Below are 20,389 nucleotides of genomic sequence, written 5' to 3'. Positions count from 1 at the left end.
AACTTCTTCACATTGCACTGCTGCAGCTTTAGTGCCCAGCTGAGCTTGTACTGTGCTTAGCTCCATGTCATAAATTTTATATGGCAGCTGCTATGGAACTGCATCAGGTGGAAGTAAAAGAACTGAAATGTGTGTATAACATACTTTGCAGAAAAGGTTTCCATCAAAGACTTGAATATCATTGAATATTATTACTTGTTTGAAAAAAAAAATCCACCAAACTTGATATACTGCAAACTCCAGGATTTCATCATAAATTCAAATATATTTCTAGCTCTGCCGTCAACAACACAGGCTGCACAGAATCCTAAGTTGCTTAATAGAAAAATCAGAGACAGGCATCACAATTTGCATTGCATTAGTTCCACCTCAAGAAAAAAAAACAGGAGGAAGGTAATGAAATGGAACAAGTCTCATATTAAACAGATAGCTATTAAAGCTAGAAGAGGGGTAGAAAATAAGCTGAGAGAAATAAAATCTACTCATTCAACAGCTTAATAACCGAGCAGATTAATGTTATTGAAATGGTGGCGATTTTTGGTCATGGGGATGAAGATGGAAAAAGCTTTTAAGATTTTTTTTTTTCCATTCCAGCATTATGGTTAGCAAATGAAAATTATGTGTTGCTGTAGCTTTCCCCTGGATCTGTTTGGTTTGAACACTGCCACCTCCATGGTCCTAGAAGGGGACCATGCTTCTCCACTTCCAAAGACAGTTGTGAGTTCCTCTGCTCGGTTCTATACAACCTCTGGAATGCCCATAACCTTCAGTGAAAGACTGAAACAAGTATGACAAAATGAGATTAGGTAAATTATCATAATATACAGAGTCAGACCATGGATACGGTGACCCCATAGCCTGTCTCTTAAGATACCCTACCACAGATCTTTAATACAGTGCATAAATAAAGTGTGTAGCGTTATTCCTACCACGCAATGACCTGTCTTCAGTGTTCTGCTCAGCTAAGAAGGAAGCTCATAGATTGCTTGGTAGCAGGGAGGAGAAAGAAGGCAGCGCTGCAGGGATGACTGCTATGGGAGAAGGTAAAGGGCTGCCCTGTGCCAGTCCCAGTCAGCTCCAGCTGATTCCACAACAGTCGCCCAAAGGGACTGCAGCTCCTGGAGGACTCATGCCACAGCAGGAACTCCATGAGCAGGCTGTAGCCCATGGGGGATCCACACCAGAGCACAGGGAAGGAGTAAGAAGGAAGGAGGAACAGAAGAAAAGAGTAAGGAACAAGGAGTGGCAGAAAGCACTACACCCATGACTCTAATGCTTGTGCTGCCTGTTGCTTTGTCAAAGGGACTGAGTGTAATCTGTGGTAATATCAATAGCAAAATTATAGGAAGGGGAGTGGGGAGGTGTTTTCCTTAAGTGTTTGAATGCTTGCCATCTTTGCTTTTCAATACCAAATCAGTGTCTTTATTTAGATCCATGAGTTTTCTTGATTCTCTTCTTCCTATTTTCTTCCCCCCATCCCACCTGGGGAGACTGAGGGAGCAGCTGGGTGGATATTTAGCTGCCACCCACGGTCAGGCACCACACATTCAACAACAGTAAGTTTTAATGCGGAAGCACATTATTCCAAAAATCTAAGTGTTATTTAATGATTATTCTAAAGCAGTTGAGACTTTTGTCTCTTCTACTCTCTCAGAGTTTTGTTTTAGGTGCCAGTGTTGCGCTGGGTCCCAATTTTATCATAGAGGAGTCTGACATTTGTGGTCCGAATGTCATTGTCTTGATAACAGATCTCTACAATACAACCAGTGTCTAAAGTTATGTACAATAATAGATGAGATGATGAAGTAACAATTGCTGTGATGGTTGGGTGAGTTCCTAAAGCAAATATATCTTATGGGCCAGATCCACATAAGGACTAAGTGGCATAACTCCACTGGTAACTTCCAATTTACAGTTCACAACCCCTGTACTCCCAGGCTCACCATACAGGGCCCTGTTATTATAATAAAACTTTTCATGTTGACCTCTAAGGCTAAGGTGAAGCTCACCTCTAGCTATAACATCATCAGTAATGAAAGGCAGATGGGAAAAAAGGGCATTTTGTCTGTTCTGAGTAGACTGTGCATGTGCTCACTCAGCTCTGTGATGATCACTGATAGATAAAGAATGTTTCATTTTGGTAAAGTTAAGAATTTTTGGTCATCACCCCAGGGGCTGAATCTTGCCATCTTTCTAGCACTGAACATAAGTCATGGGACTAAAAGTGACTTACTGGACAAGATTCTCAGCTGCTGGAAATTGGCATAGATCCACTAAATTAAATGGATCTATGCCAATTTATACCATCTGGAGACCCAGCCCTGCATGAATAAATGTTAAACAAGATGTTTTTAAACTAGGAAGATAATTTCACTTCTAACTTGCCTTCCAACACATCCTTAATAAATTGTCTAAACAAATTACATGATAATTAAAAGAAAATACCTGCCCAAGGAAAATGTACCGCTCCTGTCATTTCAAATGTTTTGAGGACTTCATTCTTGTAAAAGACGTCTTAACTTCTTTTTGCAGTCCATTCGGGATATCCTCAGAAAATTCATGAGTTCAGGAATGTCTCCTGTTCTTCATTGTGAAAGCAACTAATCAACATAGGTCTGACATAGATTAATCTGGAATAAATACCAAGAGTGTAAGGGTTACAGTGGCTCCTTGGGCCCCATTTCGCTGAACTCATCATTCAGATGCATATCATTGTCACACCCCACAAGCAGATGGGCTGGGACATGCTCCTTCGTGGGTAACATTAAGTTATCTCAAGGGAACTAGAGGGAACAGCAGACTATAAAAGGAGATAAATCACAAGGGTACACAAATATACAGTATAATCACACCATTTCACTCACTCCAGGGAAAGCATTGAGGTTTAAGTTGCTTACCAGTGGAATATTAGAGATCTTGTCAATGTAAATTTTCTCCAGTTCCAGTGACAAACAGATATTGAAAAAAACTGGTATCCTTCAAGAAAGATAAAAAAGAAGCAGAAGCTGTGAAGTACATGAAAGATAAATAGGCTTATTCAGAGGATATGTCCTCTATTGTGAACACTGACTGAAAATTAACTCTTTCTGAAGAACAAAAGGAAGAAAAAAGTCCTGAGACTACCAGTCTCAACGAAATATTGTGCTTATGGACAAAGTATAATTTTAGATAATCACAGAAACACTCTGAAAATTGTCAGAAGGAGAAACCAAGATGATGACTGGTTGACTAATCTGTTTCAAACCTTGTTATTTGTCACATCAGGTAACTAACTACTCATGAGTAAGATTTTCTCCTAGCAGCTGACTAACTCTTTTTATTGTGGTTGTGTCAAGACAGCACAGCTTACAACAAAATATTTCTGGATACTTTGAAGAGTTTTCTCTACTGAATGTCAATACCAAAGGCATAGGACCAGTAACCACACTAAGGCACTGGTCTTGCAAACAGTCTAGGATGTCCAGAAATAGAGCAGCCTGACACTTGTCCTTTGAAGTGAACCGAAACAGGTTTGTTTGGGTTTTTTTTAATGAAAGCTTGGAAATGTGGAAAAATATGCAATGGGTTTGTCAATGTGGTGAATTATTAGTATTAATGTTATTCTTATTTATGCTTACAGTGACTATTTTCTTGGTATTGTTACATGACAAATGACAAGCAGATTATTACCTTGAATGATAACCAAGTGGTGATAACGCTGGGCAACCATATAAATTGTTTTTACAACTTGACCTTGCCATCCCATGACATGTGAACACAGCTGTGGGCAGCACAGGTAAAAACTAGGAACCAAATAAGGACACTCACTTTCATGAATTTGCCCTCTTTGTAGAAATTTAAAGAAATGTAGAGAAATCAAATAATGCAATCACATTTGTAAAAAACCTCTGAATACAGTGAAATCAGAAATGTAAAAATCTGCATCTTGCTGACTCTTATGGTCATTTCAGAATAAGACTAATGTTTAAAGCAATGTCAAAATAGACGACAGTATTTGTTTTCAAAGGTCTGACACACACTTTTCTTTATGTCTTCCAAGTTCCATTGTTGAGGGGAAACAGCACAGATTTCCAGTGATATGAAAAAAACCCACAGCTACAGGCACAGCTGCACCACCTAAAATAACCAAATTACTCGTACTTACTGCAGTATCACCTACTAGATAAACAGAAGCAATGGTGTCATCGTCCAAGTTTTACATCCCTTCTGTGGTTTTATGAAATCAAATGGAGGCACCAAATATTTACCAGTCTTTTCAAAGAAGTGCCTAAATTTCCCCAGTTCCAAAATGCAGACAGTGCTAAACCAGATTCCTTTTAAAATGCTCTGAAACATACTAAACTCTATCAAAGTTCCTGATTCATGACTTGCATATATTAGCCTCTCCCCCCTCACTGACTAGTGTTTAGTACAAGACATAAAATAAGGCTGAAACACTTGAAGGTTTAAAGGGAACAGGCTCATAGAGATACCACTTAAATGCCATTTCCTCAGTGCTACAAAGTGATAAAGATATATCCTATGATGTACCTGGTCTATACCAAGGTAGATGTTTTATAACTGTTCATTCAGATGTTTAAAAATAACCTAGCATTATTGAAAAATCTATGTGCCATTTTTATACCAGCAAGCTGCAGAACTATTTGTTTCAGCAAACACCACCCGAGGGAACTTTCAGTGAAGAGATGAAAAATGTTATAGGGTTGGGGTTTTTTTTCTTTTTATCTTTGCCTAATTGTGTCTCCATTTTACACTACACTCTTTATTCTCTGCCCTTTTGACATAGCCAGCTGCCTTTTGGAGCTCTGTGAAGAAGCAGGCTGGCTTCACGCTGTAACAGGCACCAGCTCCCAAAGCCTGGTCTATTGATGAGTCACATTGCTGCTGTGTGCCTGCAAGCACATCGCACAAGTTCCTATGCTGCTTTCTTTTGAACCACTGGGGAGCAGAGGGGGAAAGTGTGTGTGGAGCATAAACTTCAAAAACAACCGTGCTAGTAAAAGGTGCTGCCCCATGGAAGAGCACAATAACCAGTGACACAGTGGAATGTCTGCTTCAGAGTTGGTGCAGGTTCATCCTGTTATCCGCTGGGCAGCCAGGGGAAGTGACGTCAGGTGCACACAGCTCTTGTTTGAAGGCAGGGAAATACACCAAGACATTTCAACTCAGGCAGGAAGTCTCTTTGTTAAAGATTGGACTGTACTCACATCAGGCCTTGATCCACCCCTTTCCCCAGCTGGCCATCCCCAGTTCACCCTGAGCCAGGGCTACCACCCTCAACTCAGGGAATGCATTGCCTTCGGAGAGGCTCAGTGCCACCACGGCCAGGCTTGCTCTGAAGAACACAGCCAAGCTGTCAGGAAGAAGTATTCTCACATAGCCCTTGCTCTCCAAGCTCTTCTTTAAGAAGAAGTTCTCCTGAGCTGACTAAGGCTGAGTCAAGACATATGTGCAGATCAGCCTCTCTATTACTACACTTCAAAACTGCAGCTACTCAAAGCGCCGAGCCTCAAAAACAAAACTGCCCTGCTGCTGCACTCTCCTGCATGCACATACACCCTGAGAATTTCTATTTTCTCTATTATTTGGCAGTATCCAAATATCAAACCAGCATTATAAAATGGTCACTACTGAACCTCCCCTTTCAGACTGGCATTGTGTGGGGACACACACATGCCAGACCACTCTTGGCATTCACCAGATTTTCCTCTGTGTGCTTAATGAGGTTTTCCGTCTCCTGTTTTCAAATGCCACTCCACCATTCTTCCAAGCGTCTTTTCATCCCCAACACATGTAAATCCTCACTGATACCTACAGCCCCATGGCTGTTTAGGCAAGGCACAGAACAATCTCTCAGTAGGCCAAGCCCTCTTCTGCTTTTTTGGGTGTTCCAATTTGTCTCTAAATAGTACTGAGCCTTCTGCCCTCTTCAGAGCACATGTCTTTGCTCACTTAAAGCTGAATTTTATAGCTTAGGTTAGGACAATGTGAACTCCTAGCGACTAATAGCGGCACTCCCTGTATCTGCTCTGGACAGCCTGGCTCAGCAAAGCCCTCTGTGAAATCTCAGTTATAAATGCCACAGTGAGAAACACACTTCATATCTCTGGAGTGCTAGGCATCCTGGCAAACACTAGTTAAGGGGTTTCAGCCTGAGGGCCAAAACTAGGTTTTAATGAACTGTGCCTTTTCACCATGAGACCTGGGGAGGGTCCAAGGTGTTTCTAGAGGCCTTAAAGTGTTTTCTCTTACTACACACTCCAAAGGAGAAAAGCCTAGACTCCCTTCATCCTCCTCACCCTTTAACAATGATGCTAGCAGCGAGGTATTTGTCTGAGCTACAGTGAGGGGTCAAACTGCAGCCTTAAGCTAAGAGCAGCTATGGCTCTTGAAACCACAAGGTTGTTTTTGGTGCAAAACTCAAAGACCAGTCAAAACCCCAGTAGGAGAAATTTATCTTTAAACCTTCTACCTACCCAGCAAGACACTGCAAGATATAAGTCAGGAAATGATAACATCTTGAAAGCCTCAGGTTCCTTTCTGTACCACCAGAACAAGCAAGGCAGAAAATGTCCCTGGTGGAATGCATGGCAATGATGGACCTGGAGCAGCCCCACATTGCGCTCTGCAAAACCTTTGCTACTAAAAGACATGGAAATGCCTACACATCTTTTGGTCTGATAACTCTAGAGAAGCAGCACCAGGTACTTCGCTGTGCTCACAAGGAGTGTGCAGAGTGGTGACATGAATTTCCCCTGGGGTCAGAGCAGGTAAACTGAAGGCCTGTTACCCGTCCAAAGCGGAGGTCAGGGTGACATCAGCTAGTGCATAACTATATCAGTGCTTTTCAGTTTGCTGTTTCTTGGAGTGAAAGCATCCTTCAAAATATCCACTGCACTCTCTGTGGTTGGTCCACCAGCAGCCCTGTTCATTGAATTATAGAACAAAGTTGTTGTGGCAATTAAAAAAGGCTTTTCCCCCCCCATATAACCCAAAAGCTGGAGTTTAAAATTCCTATTGTATGAACATTAATATGAAAAGAATGCTGTCTCCTATTATGGAATTGTGTTATAAAACTGGAATGCTGTCCCCGCCCCGCCTGGCTCACAATCATGCAGGCTTTGCCAAAAATCATCCTGTACTACAGAGCGTGTCTCACGATGGGAACTGCCTCCTGACTCACAAAGACAAGAGGCCTCAAATGTGTAAAGCTGGCAGAGGGGGTTTTTTAATCTGTCAGTAACAATCAGGCGACGTGCTTAATTGCTCTGAATTCTGATCTCTCCTCTGTGTGCAGCCTCCCAACCAGCAAGCTGCAGCTGTGTGCCTCTGCTTGTGAACTGCACCCATTGTCCCTCCCAGGAGACTGAGAAGAGGTCCAGCTAATACGCCTTTGTCTGCCCTGCTTGGTGCTCTTGGCTTGTAAGCAATGACCTAAAAACATTATATCCAAAGTTCAGAGCCTTGGAAAGCTGTCAGAAGCCTTCCTCTTCAGTGCTTTGAGCTTTAGCAGTGCACCTTGAAAAGGCAGTTTGTGTGAAGGGACTTTCAAGCATTCTTTGCATGCAGCGGGACTTGTTTCTAAAATCCCTCTTTTGGAGCAGCAACTGCAATACAAAATTTCTGAGGCCAAATTTTGACTGCAGCAGTGCCCATGTTTGGAACTCAGTTACTCTGGATGTTGTCTGCTGGTAACCCACTGGAGCTTGTTTACTGCATTAGGGATTGATTTCCTCTAGCCACATTATAAAAAATCTAGATACATCATTTATTATATGTCTGTGCATGTCTTTGCCTTAACAACTTGTTTCTTGCTTCAGATTTTTCTTTCCCCACTATTTCAAACCCCAAAGTTATCAAGTCAGCTCAGGAGCAGCCTCTTGGGAGGGCTTTTTCCTTTCCTGCCCACAGGGCTACATCACATACCTCATAACCCCAGAGAAGAACTGGTAAAATTGCTGGGGTATTTTTGAGGGAACTTGTTCAATTACACAGAGCACATTCTAAGCCATACAGCCAAGTCCTCCTCCGCACAGGGATGATGTAAGCACATCCAGGAAACTTGGGGTGCCAAAAATCTCAAACTGGAGGAAATATTTGCAGGTCGACATGGCTGCAAATTGGGCAGAATTTAGGACCCTGGGGAATATTCCACTCACAGCTTCAACCCGAGCCTAGAGAAGACCAACACAAACAAAGGCAACACTGTACATGTCTCAGAACCATCTTGCTAGGATGGGCTGAAAAGCAGCTTTTCAGACCAGGGCTGAAGAAAGAAACATTTTTCACAAGTGTATGTGTCAGGAGGGTGCACAAAGAAAACTCAAAATGTTAAGAAGAAGAAAATTGCTAGGATTTTGCATTGACAAATCTGAATAAAATATTTGAATAGAGGAACACTGGATGTAAATAAAAATAGAATTGTACTACTCTGACAGCACTGGGACGTGTGCCAATGGCAGATACCAAGGCAGTAGATAGTCAGGAAATATGACACATGGACCCACTTGATTACTTGATAGATGCTTTTTAAAGCCTCTTGTCTGCCTTTATTCAAAGTTATTTCCTATGTGGTTCCCAAAACGAAGGAATCTCTGGCAAAGATAAACAAGACCGATCTGCCTTCCTCTGCAGGCTAAAGCAAAGATCAGAAAATACAGCCCAAGCAGAGAAAATTAAAACACAGAAGAGGAAATGCCAATCATTTTCCTGACTAATAAATGCCAGGAAGAGAAATCCAAGGTTCACAGAAGGACCCATGTCTCTATGGAGTCTGTATATTTCTTCTCTCTGCAAATCTCTGAACTCCTCAACACTGACAGTTCAGTTTTGCCAATTACGCGACTTTTGAATGCTTTTGTTGCTTTTATGGCATGTGTCAGCTGACCGTGCAATCAAACCAAATAAGACTACAATAATAAAATAACCCGCATTAACTAATTATCTTAATAACAGCTCTGTTAAGAGTGAGACATCTGATAGGAGAGATAGAAGCAATAATAAAAGGGCACTGTCAACTGCATGAACAGACTTGCGCTGCTTCCCAACGCGATGCTCCAAGGATATTAACCCTTGGACTGCTGCGTGAGAAGTCTTGGGAGGTACCAAAGGGTGAGGTTTTCTAGAGACTCTTAAGGAACCCAGACCACAGGGATTAAAACTAGGGAAAAATTTGAGGGTGGAAATGAGATAGGAAAGACATGCCAACAGAGCTATTTCCTCTGTTGTCTGTGAGCTGCCTTCTGCAGCAGTATGTAAGCAGGCACGTGGGCTGCTGGGAATGAGCCGTACCAGAAAATAAACACAAGACGTATGGGGCAGGCTCTGTAGTGAAATCAGACTTAATACACATAAAGCATGAAGGATCACCCAAAAAAATTTTGCCTGTCCTTCATGAGGCCCCATTGATCTCTGGGACACAGGAATACTACTGTCTCCACAGCTTGCAAGAACACCAGCCTCCCAAATCTGGAGGAAAAGCATACAGATGTAACACCAAGTGCCATGTCCTTCAGACCCGGAATGTGAGCTGAATCAAGACGAGACAGTGTCTCATTTCCTCCTGGAAATCCTTCTAAGGTCTTCCAAGACTATCCCCTAGGGTGAGAGTAAGTTTGCCCTACACACACAGCCAGCACAATCTGTTCCACACTTTGGAGCCTAAAATCATCCCTCAGGGGCTGAAAACTGATCTGATTGATGAAAAAACTGAGTTGTGCTTGTCAGGATGACAAATAGAGAATCTTGAACATCTCTGATTTTTCTTCCAGAAGATCTTCCAAAAGTTTGCTTCTGGACTGAAAACTAAAATAAGAATACATCCAAGCAAAGTCTTCTTTATACAACCACTCTTCTTCATGGTGGTACCTGTCATGCTCTACTGACCTGAAACTATCAGAAGATCCACAGAGATGCAAAGCTCTGTTAGTCACTTAAATTAATCTGGAGGATGATCTACAGAATGGAACAGATCCAAAGACACCACAATAGATCTTAGGGAGGATCCACACCACCGTCTTAGAGGATCCTGCTTAGTTTCCTTCACTGGGCATTCCCCTTTGTACCTAACCTAAAGACATGAAGTCTCCAAATGTCATGCAACAGCCGCTCATGGGTGGGTTGTTGTCTCTCTTGAGTGACTATGGAGGGAGCCTAGAGCAGCAATCACCAAGGTTGATATTAGCCTGGGAAGGCTAATCTCCACAAGTTTCCCTTGGAGCCAATGAAGGGTGAGAGGCAGCTTTGGCAGGAATTTCATATCTTACAGTACTGCACAGCTCCTGCTCAGAGTCATCCTTCTCCCCAGCCTGTTCAAAGAGGGAGGTGAGGGAAAGTGACATCTCTATATCAAATATGCTCTTTATTTATAGCAGTCTCAGTTATTCCCGTCTGCCATGTTAATCTCTGGGAATACCTCTGGCCCCAAATCCAGCTCACTGTGGGCTGTGCTAGGGATGGGCAATTTTGATGACATCAGCTGAAACAGCTTCCATGCATGGCTCTGTGTACCCAGGTTTGCTCTGGATGGGTAACGGATTGTGTATCCTGTGTCATAATGTTACACAGCCCCGTGCAATGCAGCATCTAGGTGTTCAAATCAAATCTTTATTTCTCCAGCTCCTGCCCCTTCCCAGCTGCCCTGTTGGCTTACTCTGGTACATGTGGTCAGTGTGTGCTGTATGTCATAAGCAGACTTACTTCCATGGGTGGGCAGAGGGGAGGAAGATAAAGGGCCTGCATGGCACTGCCATTGTCACTGTGGCTGCACCCAGCCCAGATCATCCCCGTTTCCCGCCTAGTTTTGGCATGTTTCTCAGGAAACAGTACCCTGGATCTCCTCTTTGTTCAGACAGTTTTCAGATACCAGGTGGGGTAGTGGTTAGAGAGACCTGAGTCATTCCTTGTAGTCATCACATATCTAAATGCTGCAGCTAGAAGCCTTCAAGTTAAAATAGATTTTTGTGCAACTGAGGCTTACCCAAGAGGTAAGGACAGGACTTTTGTAAAATCACCTGCACTGTCCCTTCACTCCAACCCACATTCTGGGGCTTTCCCACCACCAGAAACATGAGTGCACCACGCTTCTGAAACTCCTGAATAGGCAAGAGGCTTTCTTCTCTTCCTACAGAGCAATCTTCATTATGGTAAACGAAACAGGCTGGAGGAGCATTGATCTGCCTCTTCAGGACTTTCACAAGCACAGTCAGTCCCAGGGCACAGCCCAGCAGTCCTTGGGACTTTTCAGGGGCTGGCAAAACTGCAAGGTCAGATGCAACCCCGACCATAGTACAGGGCCTGCAAGGAGACTCCTTCGCAGGCCATGCAGAGCAAGCCCTGAGACCAGTCAAGATTTCACCCAGTAGCCATAAGGCTGTCTCTACTCTCCTGAACACATCCATGCCCACCAGGCCATCAAATAGAATGAAAATTCCACATTTCCACCTCTAATGACTAACCAAATTTGGAGTTTCATACCACAGAACCTCAGTTTAAATTAGGAGACAGCAAAGGTCAGCTGGGGTCTCATCCTTAAACACACAGAGAAACCACATGAGAGTGGATAGGTGAAGGGGAAAAGGACACCTCAAAGACAGTGTGAACTGAGTGGGTGAGAGGACTGGGAGTTTGCTTACCCAATCTGTATTTCTCAATCTTTCCTACGTTCAGCTGTCACTTCCACCTGAGGGTTATTTACAGTGTTCAGAAAGCACTAGGAAACAGAGCTGTCTCGTACAGAAAAAATGGCAAACACTAAGCAATGGAGTTCCAGAAATTCCTGTCTCACTCCAAGCTCTTTATTTCAAGACATTTTGGGGATATTCTGTGACCAAAATCTGTAAAAATATGTATGTTCATAGGAGTTAGCTTAAAGCCTTAGCCATGTGGTCATTCCCTTTCCTCTCACACAGACTTCTTGTCTTTAACGGGGTACAGCAAAGAGTTCACCCCTTGGTGATGAAGCAAAAATAGGTCAGGCACCACAGAGCACCTTCCTCCCAGAAGGGCATCCCACCAAATCTTGCCCCAGTCACATGAGATATGATTAGCTTGTGGAGCAGACCCAACACCCTCTTCTTCAAGCTTCTTGCTATATTCTGCAAGCTGAAATTAGGAATGAGGCCATCCCAGGTCTCAGAGGCTACACCTGTGTTGGGAAGCTGATCCAGGACAGGGCATAGCTCAAACATGAGCATGAAATCATCAAAAGAGTTTAAAGGTTCCCATCCTCCCTACTACAGTTTGCTTGATTTCTCAGGCAGAGCCTGGGCATAATTTAGGCACAGACTAAGCATCCTTATTAATAGGGAACATAGGTGAGACCACCCAGCTTCTGACAGTAAAGAAGTTTAGTCATATAGGCAGCCACATGTAAGCCATGTGGTTCCACTTTCCCCCTGAGTCCAAGGGGATCAGGCCTAATAGCCAAGAGACTTACCTCATGGAGAGGCAAATGCTGCTGACCCACATTGACCAGACTCTGGCAGCCATGCATTGGTGAGAAGTAGCCCTCATAGCTACACTTTCTTTCATAGACATCAGGTGTAAGAATGTCTTTTAAAAATACAACATCTCTCAGAGAATTCTCTTCCACTATGCCAGCTTCTTCCAGGAGTCACAGCCCTCTGAAGAGATAACATCCCAGTGACGCCAACAGCCCAGGACCACATGCAGCACTAAACAAGGGAAATATTTGCACTGTTGACAGTTGTCTTTTCATGTTGTTTAATAGCTGGAAATGGAAAGCAGACATATGAACAATCAGAATGTCTTTGGCAGACTAGCCTTGCTTCCTAAGCTGGCAGCTAAAGGTCCTTCTTCTGTATCAACCAGTGAGGTGATGGGCAGCATGTGAACCAGAACCATGTGTCTCCTTTCATAGAAGCATGGAACGTCTTGAGTAGGAAGGGACACAAAAGGAGTCAAACTCCTGGCCCTGTACAACCCCAAGAATCACACCATGTGCCTCAGTGCTGTAAAAACTTCATCTTTCTTCTCTTTTAAGACCTGAAGTCAAAAGGAGATTTTTACACTCTAGTGGCTAATTGGAAGTGTGCTGGACTGCACAACAAACGATTCTGCACAGGGGCAAGCACACCTTTTTTCTGAAGCCTTTCACAGAAAAGGTCAGTCATGGAGGGAGTAAATATGGTAAGTACAACTTATTCTCACCAGAATCAGATTTATGCATACCTAATAATTAAACTTCATTATGCAAAACATAACTGATAGACAAGGATAAAGGAGTCGCTTATAATATTACTTGTGGCAAAAACAATGGCATAAAAGTAGAAATCTGCCTCCCACCCACCAGAGATTATGCATGGGCTATCTCAATATGCATTCTGGCAACCCAGGTCCTTCCAATTAAATGACATCAGGGAGGCATTACAAATAGTGTGGGCCCTTTTTTCATTGCTGCTTCTGACTAACTGATGTAATGCTGAACTGTTTATCACCATAATCCCAGCCTACATATCCTAACCACTGAGTCAGTATTTAACTGAATCTCTCAAATCAAAACATTTTTGTAGCACATACTGCATGTGGTTTTCATCCTGTGGGTTCACAAACTTAAAATAATTATTACTTATATTACTCTAACAACATGGGTCAGTGCCTGTGTGCTGGCCTTGGGCAGGGTCATTGCACTGGATGGGGAACAAAGATGCCTTGCATTCCAAATAATGTATGTTACAGCAGCTTCTCATGCAAAAGGTAACAGAGGGACAGCACGATGTTCAGAGACAGCTTGAGCCACCATCCCCTCCCACCATCACTGTGTTTGTCAGAAGTCTGAAATACAGGAATGCTCCAGGAAGGCAGCCTGGAGGACAGAGCTGAGGAATTTCTAGCCTTCATTCTGCGATGTATAAGACAAACTGCTTGGAGAGTAAGCCATATGAGGAGTGGCTGAGAGAATCTGAATTGTTTAGGCTGGAGGAAAGGAAGTTCAGGGGAGACCTTGTGCTTGCTACAAGTGACTGAAAGGAGGTTATAGCAAGGTGGGGATCAGCCCCTTCTCCCAGGCAACAAGTAGCAGAACAAGAGGAAATGGACTCAAGCTGCACCAGAAGAGGATCAGGTTGGACATCAGGAGGAATTTCTCCATGGAAGGGGTGGTCAAGGATTGGAACAGGGTGCCCAAGGAAGTGTGGAGTCGCCATTCCTGGAAGTGTTCAAGAAATGACCGGGCATGGCACTTAGTGCTATGATTTAGTTGGCACGGTGATGTTCAGTTGATGATTCTTTGCTGTCAAACTGCAGCACACGCTACTCAGCACGTGTCTGCTGCCTTATACACAGCAGGTCTGAAGTTAACCTTCTCTCTGAAGGATGATCCTCCCACGCTAGGGAATGTGCCTCTGGTATAAAGAACGATGATCAGCCGCATGTTTTCAAGATCTCTAGTACAGACCACTGTGGAAACTCAGGCTACATCCGCTAAGGATTTCCTCATGGCTGGACCTATACCAACCAGTAGAGACCCAGCAAGGACAGCAGGAACACCTGCAATAACTGAACCAGGTATTTCTTCTGAAGCATCACAAGTGCACTCAGAAGGGGGTAATTGAGGTTGCTGGCCAATTCAGAGGTAAGAGGGCAGGCATGATTCAAACTGATCAGAGCAGGAAAACGTTTACAGTGAAGCCCAAAAGGTCGAGTGGTTCCATAAAACCCAAAGGTGCTGATCCAAGCCTGCTCTGAGGACCAGCCCCACGCAGGGATCATTGGAGGTAAGCAGCCAAGGCATGTCTACCCCCAGTGTGGATCCATGCTTTCCCATGCAGTCAGCCTGCAGGGGTCAAACACAGACTCACATCCCGCGTACCCATTTTGATCATGGCCTCATGTTCTCTATGGCAAAGGAGAGCTGGGTTTTTCCCAGCACACAGAGGAATGCTACACAACTAAACCATGAAGGCAGAAAAGCTGTGGCCCCCAATGCCAGCCATGCAGGCAGAAAACACAAGGACAATCCCTTTTAACACATCTAAGCCTGCCCTCAGGCCCCCATTACCCCACAAAGTGGGAGATAGGTGTGAAAGGTGGGATGGGAGGATGCTCAGGACCTTGTGGTGCATGGGAAGCAGGGACAAAATCTGGGGTGTGCAGATGACAAGTGTCAGGTGTGTGCCCTGGGTTAAACAGGTTTCAGCTATTCCTCAAGTCGATGGGTGTGACCCCAGCTCTCGTCAGAACCCACAGATGCCCCAGGCAGTGCAGCCCAGAGAAGATGACAATGAATGTGAGTAATTCTTGAAATTTGTGGGAAGACTATTCAGACGTCTGACTTCCTGCTTCTGCATGTACAGAGGAGATGTTTTTGTCTAAAGGAGTGGTAACAGTTTACACTGGTATAAAGCCTCATACACCAGGACAGGGGAGCACAGGGCCCAGGAGAAGGGGAAGAGGGCAAAAACATAGCCAAGTCAGCAAGGGGGCAGCCCTGACCCCATGTGAAGAGGGAAGTAACCTATGTCTGGGAAAGAGTTCATATATAGGAATTCCCCTTGGACCGAAGGGGAACCAGCCACTGAAGTGAGACTGAGTCAGAGCTCTTTTCCCATGGTGCTGCTGGCCAAGGCAATCACAGGGTTACCTCTGTCTCAAGGGCAGATTGCATTATTTAAGGCCAGCCTAAAAGCCTTTAATAAAGGTTAATATGGATGGGAATGTCAGCTTTATAAAACAGTTCATTGTTAAACATCATCAGAAGATCTTGACTGAGTTTTAAAGACTGCAGTGAAGGAAAACATTTTGTTTTGAATGCAGCCAAAGGATGAAATAGGATTTCTCTGTGGAAGCTATTTGGCCTGTTCTCCAGGGCACCATTGGTAAGGAGAGAGAGAACACCTGAGGTTAACAACAATAATACTTTTTACAATTTGAGCATGCAGAATCTCTTCCCAGCAACTGGAGCCACTTTAACATGAAATGCATCATTAGAGCGATAGGACTCTGATGATGGACGACGCTGAGAGATCTCCAGAGTAACCCTGATGGGAGCTGGTGCTCAGAGAATGCACCACATTAATTTACAAGCCTGTCACAGTTTCTCTGGGTTTATTTTTAACTAAAACAACCTGGCCTTCAGCAATCTATGCCAGGGATACCCTGACTTTGCAGAATGTGCAGAGTAAGAGCTGCAGCATATGCTTTTGTTTTCATCAGACAAAGGTTTCAAGTTGGGAGTACTGAATATTAAAGTAATGGTTGGTTTTTTCCATCTCTGCTCTATTTTTAGCAATTAGTGACCATCAATAGGAGCAGATCACATATAATACAGTCATTAGCATGGTTCTGAACCACAGTGTGCATAAGGAGGTAGAGAAAGATCATCTGATCCAACAACACCCATTGCCCAGTACAGGATCTTGTATATATATCACCCCTTCCCAGCAGATTTCTCTCTAATTGAAGAACATATTAATACCACAGATGTGGACACCAAGGAATATTTCACTTCTGCCTTAGTCACAGAATTGCCTCCTGCCTACAGCAGGAGGTACTCTCCAACCTGTCAGCCACTTGTGGCAGCCCAGCCACCAGTAGCCAGGAAAGCTGCCCCATTGTGACAGTGAAGAAATTCATACAGCTGTAGTGCAAGTGGCACGACAACTGCACAGCTAGGGCACAATTGCAAGCTGGGGAAGAAAGCAGGAAAAACAAACAACTGCTTCTCAGTTCATGGCATAGGGCAAACACTGGAGACAGTAAATGCTTGTTGATTTAAAGGCCCTGCTGATTTCAAAGTGACCAGCTGGCAGCAAGTGTTGATATCTGGGCCATTTAAGCAATCTTCAGATGATGACACAAACATCAATTCCCTTGAGGGCCTACTGGCAATTTTCCAGTATGGTAAGGGATCACTTACTCAGACAAGAGACACTGCAGGTGACAACCAGAGTAAAGCCTTTGCAGAGTACAGTCAGATTGCAAAAGGGACAGACCTATGACAAGGATGCTGGGACAGGAAAAAACCAAGTTCACCATGTTCACACACAGTGTGGCATTCATGAGAGGAAAGAAAGCCTCAGAAGGTCAAGGCTATATGAGAGAAGTGCTACCTATAGTTTACACCCAGAGCTAAACCAGTGGCTGCAGTATTTTACAGATCAACTAGACTGCCACGACTGGCCATCTGGTCCCTGGAAGAGGAAGTCCAATGCCATTCAGAGCAGGACCCACAGCAAAATAGAGCCACCTTGAGATAAAACACACCATGAAGGAAATTTTCAGACTACACCAAGTTGGGTCAGAGCGTCAGTCTGCTGGAGGGCAGGAAGGCTCTGCAGAGGGATCTGGACAGGCTGGATCGATGGGCTGAGACCAACAGCACGAGGTGCAACAAGACTGAGTGCTGGGTTCTACACTTTGGTCACACCAAACCCATGCACTGCTACAGGCTGGGGTAGAGTGCCTGGAGAGCTGCCTGATGGAGAAGGACCTGGGGGTGCTGCTTGACAACAACTGAACACGAGTCACAGTGTGCCCAGGTGGCCAAGAAGGACAATGCACCCTGGCCTGGATCAGCAGTAGTGTGGCCAGCAGGATCAGGGCAGGGATTGTCCCTCTGTACTTGGCACAGGTGAAGCCACACATTGAATCCTGTGTTCAGTCACATGCCACTCACTACAAGAAGGAACACTGATGGGCTGGACTATGTCCAGAGAAAGGCAACAGAGCTGGGGAAAGGTCAGAAGCACGGTTCCTATGAGGAAAGGCTGATGGACCTGGAGGTGTTTAGCCTGGAGGAGGTTTAGAGGAGACCTTAATGCTCTTTACAAATACCAGAAAGGAAGGTGTTGCCAGGTGGGACTCAGTCTCTTCTCCCATGAAACCAGTGGTAGGACAAAGGACATAGTCTTAAGCTGCACCAGTGGGGATTTAAGTTGGATATTAGGGAGAATTTCTTCACAGAAAGGAAGATTAGGTACTGGAATGAACTGCCCAGGAATGTGGTGGAGTCACTGTCCCTGAAGGTTTTTATGGAAAGACTGGGCATGGCACTTAGGGCCATGATCTTATTGACATGGTGGTGTTCAGTCAAAACTTGGACTTGATGTCCTCACACGTCTTTTCCAACCTAATTGATTTTGTACGAGAGCCTGGTCAGGAGAAGCTCAGAAGGATTTCTGTCTAGTTTGCTTTCAGCAAAATCTCTATAGGGTTGTTTGGAGTCAGCACAGTGCAGACTGCCTCAGTCACCAACTTGAAATTACCTTCTTTCCATGCTCCTGGCTTCGTGGTTCCACCCTTGCTCTTCATTAATTGCTATGAGACAGACTGTGAACTCCAGAGGTTCCATGGTCCCACAGAACAAGGGGAAGCCAGGAGTTTGCTAGCAGTAGTACATAGAATAAACAGGCACTTGTAGTCTACTCAGCTGGGATGCTTGGGTAGGATTTGTCTCCACTGCTTAACATATCAACACCAAAGACACTCAAGTATGAGGCAGTGACCTAACACCCCTTTATAGTCACTGGTAGGGAAATAGATAATTTTTTAGCAAGCAAGTCATCTGGATGTCTTTGGTCATTTCTGTGAGGATATAATAAATTGAACCCAAGAGCTGCTATTTCTCTTCATGGACTGGAGCAGAGAAGGCAGTGGTGCTCATGGGAATAGAAGAGCAGGAGCACTGCCTATCCATCCCCCAGTGCTGGATGGAGAGGAAGGCAGCCGTTCTGTGAAACCTCTTTGGTCATCCCCGTGTGAATCAGCAGAATCTGTGAAAATTTAGCAAAATTTGTGGGCAGTATTTCTTCATGTCTACAAATACAGCTCTCATTAGATTGGTAAAGCAGCTGGATATTTTTGGATCCATGAGCTGCCAAGGTTACATGCACTTAAGGCACTTCATATACAGGTGGGTGTGAAATAGAGACTGCAAGAAAATCTCTGTCTATAGGTGATTTTTAATTTGTGGTGATAAAAATTGTGAAAACAGTTGTTATACAAGCTAAATCTTTTTAGCAGATGGTAAGAAAAATGAATGCATAACAGTAAAATAAAAGGCGGCTATTTGCCAGACTTACACACAAGGACCTTAAGAAAGGAAAATGTTCTTGCTTCTGCCTTGTGAATGAAGAAATAGGCTTTGATAACCATATAAATTAAAACCATGTGCCACTGGATTGAGTTTACAGACCTGGAATAGAGAAAAAACCCAAAACCACAAATAAAACAGATGCTCTCATCATGACTGGTTTCTGATTCAAAGACAGTTCCCCAGCAGAGTATAACTCACAGAAAGTGAAGCTAAGAGGAAGTCCAAGTTTCCATGAAGCAACAGGGAATATGGCATTGTGCAACAGCTTCTCCAAACTGAATGTACATTTAGGCATTGCCCAACCAAATGATAGCTAACAATGTATGCAATGAAAAACTGATTGAATCTTGCTGTAAGACAACACAAATGACGCTATTAAATATCTTAATCTTGAAGCTGACAGAATTGTGGCATGGTGTTCTGTCAGTAGAAGCTATAATGAGGCAGTGGTATTACTTCTTTGAACTTCTAACACAAAAGTGGAGGCTGAAGGAATGGCATGTGGCATCATCAGCCAGTATTTTACAGGCACAGGAATTTTCTCACACATCCAACTGTAGGTTAGGAAACTCTCTTATTAATTACAGCAGATGGAGAAGCACTTCTCTTCATACTCTAAACTTTTTCAATTAACATTTTCAACAACACAGCACAATATTCATGATTGGGATTGAACTGGTAAATTTATGAAAAAGCAGAGCAGCTCAAGCCCCACAAAAATTATACATCTCTCATGCCTTTCTGTGAAAGCCCATGAAAGCAGAAGGCCAGAGAGCAGCAAGCCAACTGCTCTCCATTAGAAGTTATCCTCACAGACATCAGGGCGGACTGATTCTCCTCCCATTTTCATGAACAAGTCTGAAGAGGATTTTCATTAAAGTAAATGAGAATAGACTGAGTGAAAATAATTAACATGAAATTATGTAATGTACTGAACAGCAATATTCTCAGAAGAAGGTCAGATGCATTTTGGGAAAGTATGAACTAGTGTATCACAAGTTACTGGAATGCAGGTGGAGATACATGGAAGTGCACAGTATCTATATAAAATCAAACTAGATGATTTGATAATGCTTTTCAAACCTATTAATCTATTAATTGTTTCAGGAGAGTACAGCAAAATGCTCTATGAAAAAGATCAGCTGCTGTGTGAGCACACTGATGCTCTCAAGCAGCCAGAGCAAGACCAGATGAGTAGCACACAGCCTGACTGGAGGGTGTGTGCTGTGCACTCTCATGGGAGACAGCTCTGCTGGGCCCCCAGACCCCAGGGCTCCTGGGAGCACACCTGTCTTCTGTAATTCCCATTACACCATCACTTACCCAATGTCAAGT

General features: G+C 43.8%; 1 long non-coding RNA gene across 1 annotated transcript; it reads right to left on the bottom strand.

The window, feature by feature from the left end:
- Positions 1 to 646: 646 nt before the first annotated feature.
- Positions 647 to 3,183, bottom strand: LOC135295487 (uncharacterized). Its single transcript, XR_010357601.1, has 3 exons — positions 2,898 to 3,183; positions 2,446 to 2,630; positions 647 to 777 (listed from the first exon to the last, which is right to left on the bottom strand). It is a non-coding gene; the product is annotated as an uncharacterized LOC135295487 (long non-coding RNA).
- Positions 3,184 to 20,389: the final 17,206 nt, after the last annotated feature.

This window comes from Passer domesticus, chromosome 2 (assembly GCF_036417665.1).
Source record: "Passer domesticus isolate bPasDom1 chromosome 2, bPasDom1.hap1, whole genome shotgun sequence".
NCBI lineage: Eukaryota > Metazoa > Chordata > Aves > Passeriformes > Passeridae > Passer > Passer domesticus.
This window is presented reverse-complemented; position numbering and strand designations above follow the sequence as displayed.